This window comes from Belonocnema kinseyi, chromosome 1, assembly GCF_010883055.1.
Source record: "Belonocnema kinseyi isolate 2016_QV_RU_SX_M_011 chromosome 1, B_treatae_v1, whole genome shotgun sequence".
NCBI classification, from domain to species: Eukaryota; Metazoa; Arthropoda; class Insecta; order Hymenoptera; family Cynipidae; genus Belonocnema; species Belonocnema kinseyi.
In genome coordinates this window covers 95,761,906-95,766,942 of record NC_046657.1, presented here as the reverse complement: position 1 = coordinate 95,766,942, position 5,037 = coordinate 95,761,906, and positions in this window count along the sequence as shown.

The following is a 5,037-nucleotide window of genomic DNA, read 5'->3' as shown; positions in this document are numbered from 1 at the left end:
AACTAACCAAGGTAGAAATTAATTTCTTGACATTCTATTACATTCTCATTCATGAGAGTGTATGATGTAATCATCCAAATTTTCGATATCTGCTTTTTAACGGATCTTTACGTTTCGGCACTCCCAGAGTCCGGAAATCATAAAATTTTGTCGGTGTCTGTCTATATGTCTGTATATATGGCTGTCTGAATGTTGTAGGGGCGCTAACAGCAGCGGACATATTTTTTAACTTCATTTCCAAATAAAATAATTTCTTGTAAATTAATGAAACGCACATTGAGCGCTCGCGTGAGGTTTTAGTTTGGTTTAAAATTGATATTTATGGTTGAAAATTCTACTATTCAGATGAAGATTCATCATGGTACTTGAAATTCATCCTTTTGGTTTAAAATTCATCTTTTCCGTTAAAAATTCAACTATTCAGTCTAAAAATCATAATTTTAGTTGAAGATTCATCACTTTGTTTCAAAATGTAAATATTTTATGACTATTATTTTTTTAACTGAAAATGTTACGATTATAATTGAATATTTCATTATTTTAGTGAAAAATCAACCTTATTTGAACATTAATTCTTTTAGCTGGAAATTCAACTATTCTATTTTGTTTTGAAATTCGCCTTTTTTGGTGGGAATTAATGTTATTAGTCGAAATTTTAGCTTTTCGCTTGATAATTCAACACTTTGTTTGGAAATTATTCTCTCTCTTGGTTGCAAAATCTTTCTTACAAGGAAGGTACCTAAAGTATCCTCGCCGATTTGATTCTCCCTGAAATATGTTGTAGTACTCGAAAAACTGAGTGACACGTCTTTTTTTTATCTACGGAAAAACACTTTAAGGGAGTAAAACATCCCCTCGAAGATAGGGGTCTCCAGTGTCCATTGTATAGTGTTGTGCATAAAAACCAAACTGATTTCGATCAAACCTACTAGAAAAGTTTCCTCTTGATGAAAAATTATCAACGTAATATAAAAAAATTGAGGGAGTAAACCAACCCTACGTAATTTTAACCCTTAATTGTCACTCGGGGACCCTAGGACCCCAAGCTTTTTTTGATCGCGAATATTTCTATAATGCCTGCTCCATTTTTTGCATTTTTTCACTATATTAACATCGAAATTTTTTATATGAGCAATATCATATTGTTCACAAGGCTTTCAGGAACATCCACAATAAGTTTCAGGAAAGTCTATTCAAAACTCGAGAAAATATCCACAGTTTTCTACACTGGGGTCCAATGGAGCCCGTGTGACAATTACCGATATTCGTTGGACGTGTGACACTTGAGGGTTAAATGTGCTGAAAGTTGCTACATTCATAAGACTTGAAGCCGCCTTCGGCCCCTGTAAAGGACAGGTATTTTATTTTTTTACGTTTTTAATGCTGCATGAAAAAGTATTGCGATTACTCCGTGAGTTTCTAATGCAAATTTTGAAGTAGAATCTTTTTCTTTTTTTTTATCTCAACTCTGTCCAAGGAGTCGAACGCCGCCTTCAAGTATACGAATATTGGTATCATTGCAACTTTTTTCCTTTTAATCCTTTTATTTATCGGATAATTCAGAACATATATGTTTTCCATCACTCCCATTCCGTTTCTAAACTCTGTCTGATTCGGTGGCACTATCTTTTTTTCCTCAACTTCTTTCCTTAATCTCTCGGACAAAATAGTTACATATATTTTATATAATGTTGGTATCAGCGTCACATCCTTATAATTTTTAACCTCCTCCTCTTTGGCTTTCTTTACTATGTGTACCACTGCTCTTTCTTTCCATAACTCTAGCCACCACTCTCCTCTCCATACCCTATTACACATTATCCATGTCCATTATTTTAATTCCCCCCCCCCCCCATATTTCCATACTTCAGTTGGAATCTCATCTATACTAGGTGCCTTTCCATCTTTCATTATTTCTAACATCTCTACCATATTTTTCTCCCTTCCTAACTTTTCTCTCTACTCCTTCCAGCTAATCCATAAAATATTTTTTCTATTTTACCATTTCAATATCCTGATTTACTCTTTTTCTTCTTTTTCTCTCTCTATTAACCATCTTCCAGACCTCTTCTTCCATCCTTGCCTTCTCCGCCTCTTCCTCAAACCTTTTATTCTCTTTCTTTTGATCACAAAACTCAGTATACTTCTCCTTTCTTCTCCTATATTCTTCTCCACTACTTTTTTCTTGTCTCCATTTTCTTAATTCCTTTCTGACCTTCTTTTTCTCTTCACAATCCTCATTCCACCCACCTCTATTCCCTTCTTTGCTAACTTCTTTTTTGCGTGTGCACTCTAATCTTCTTCATCTCCCTCTAAATTTCCGTTTAAGGTAAATCATCCCAACTCCTCCAAACTCTTTAACAATTTCTTTCTCAATCGATTCAGTACCTTATCTTTGGATTTTCTTCCTCTCTCTCCTCCCCATTCCCTTCCTCCTCTATCTCCTGTTCCAGCATTGAAATCCCCACCTTTTATAAGGCTAATCTCTTCCTTTTTTATCTTCCATCATTTCTTTCATCCCCCTGCTTTCTCCTGCATATCCCCGTTCACATAAACCCCCACTATCTTCCACTTCTCTCCTCCCATCTTTACCTCTTCTACTATTAATACTTCTTTTTGTGGTTTCCTCTCTTTCTTATACTTCTCTGTTCTACATTCGTTCCTCACCCTGCTACCGTAATTTATTCTGTGCTTCCCTCCCGCCTAAACTAAAGGAGGTCGAAGTACTTTGCAGAGAAGTCTACGAAGTGCAGCATAGATTGGACGAAGACTCAGAGACCATAAATAGCTTCAAGGAGCTGTGTGATGCCCTGATAACATTTGAGGAAGAATGCCCACCCATCACTACCGAGGAGATGAAAAAAGTATTAAGAGGCATAAGGAACTATTCCGCTCCGGTACCCGATGGTATCAAGACCTTCTGGTCTTGAACAACGCAAAGAATGGCCTAGCAGAATTTCGGGAGAACCCGATCATCCATAGATGTGTATGCAAAGATGCAGCATCCTACCAGCATGACCTATCGATGGCCTGGATTGATTACCGGAAAGCTTTCGAATCGACCTCACATAGACTTATCATTGTTCTTTTGGAAAGCTTAAAGGTTCATCCGCAAATCGTGAAATGAATAGAGAGGTTGATGCCGCTTTAGAAATCCAGATCTACTATCTCATCTGGAAAATATCGTGTGACAACTAACAAGGTCACCTTTCAGAGAAGTGTCTTTCAGGGAGACACCATGAGCCCACTCCTCTTTTGCCTCACATTATTGCCACTTTCTTTAGCATTTCGCCATTCCGAGAGGTACTTTTGCGGCAAACCTGCAAATCGAAAGTACAAGGTCACTCATATATTTTACATTGATGATCTTAAGATCTATGCTACAAACAAAGATCAACTACATATAGCTCTAGGGATTTTCGAACGATACACTAAGGAAATAGGAACGGAATTCGGCTTAGAGAAATGGGTCAAGGTTTATTCCAAGCCAGAAAAACATAATGGCATCCCTGAAGACCCGGAGCTCGTCGATAGAAGCGCTTATGACGCCTTTGCGCTGGAGAGACTTATAAAGGGTTTTTCAATAAGAGCGCTACAAAAGTTTTTTTTTAAATGAAACAAAAACGGTTTTGGATATAAATGAAATTCTTTATTCATGTGAAAGTACATTCGATGCCATTATGTATGGAACTCGATTTCTTTTGCATGGCCACCACGGGCACGCTTGCAGAAGTCCAGACGCTGAATCCAATTTTCGACGGTTTTCAAGCATAATTAGGCCGATACTGCTGGAATTTCACGTTCGAGATTCGTACGAAGTTCTTCAATCGTCGCTGGATTGTTGGCATAGACCGACTTGACCTAGCCCCACAGGAAATAGTCTAACGGCGTCAAATCGGACGACCGAGGCGGCTGTTTGACATTCGCTGTGTGGCTTGTGGCGCCGTCCTGTTGAAACCACATATTGTCAAAGTCCATATCATCTAATTCGGGCCAAAAATATTCGGTTCTCATTGAGCGGTAGCGATTCCCATTCACAGTAACGTGCCTGTCTTGATCATCACGGAAGAAGTACGGCCCAATGACGCCGCCGGCACATAAACCGCACCAAACCGTAATTTTTTCGGGATGTAATGTTGACTCATAGAGTTCGTGTGGATTGCTGCCTGACCAATAACGCATATTTTGCTTATTGACGAAGCCATTCAGCCAGAAATGAGCCTCATCGCTGAAGATGATTTTCCGATGAAAATCCGGATCATTTTCAAGTTGTTGCTCAGCCCAATTCACGAACATACGTCGCTTCTGGTGGTCAAGCGGCTTCAGTTCTTGCGTCAATTTGATCTTGTAAGGATGTAGGCCAAGATCTTTTCGCATAATAAACCACAACGACGTCACAAATAAGCCCAACGCTTGAGAACGACGTGTAAGAGACTGATTTGGGTCTTCCTCAATTGATGCGCTAGCAGCAGCAATATTCTCGACACTACGGGCACTTCTTTGTCTCACTAGCACGGAAACATTTTGCACTGTACCTGTGGATTCAAATTTTTCCACTAGACGCTCTATTGTTGATCTGGCAGGACGATTATGAAGACCATAAATTGGACGTAGCGCTCTTAAAGTTGATGCCACTGACTCCGAATTTCGGTAGTAAAGTTTAATAATTTCGACTCGTTGTTGAATCGTATATCTTTCCATGATGAAATGGAAAACCTTACTGAAGAGAAATGTCAAAAGAGCGGGAAAAAATTTGCGTCGTTTGCTGTCACTATCGGTCTACTTTTGTAGCGTGCCTATTGAAAAACCCTTTACATACCTGGGCATGCCATAGAGCCGCATTCAGGATGTGACATCTATTAAGGATACTCTCCGAAGCAGATACAAATGTCTCATCCGGCAGATTTGGTGTTCCAAACTGTTGGCGAGGAACAAAGTACGAGGGTAGTTCAATAAGTCCTTAGAATGAAGTATAAAAACAATTTTTTTTGGGTAAATTTTTTTTTATTTTTCAACATAATCTTCTTGGAGCTCTAT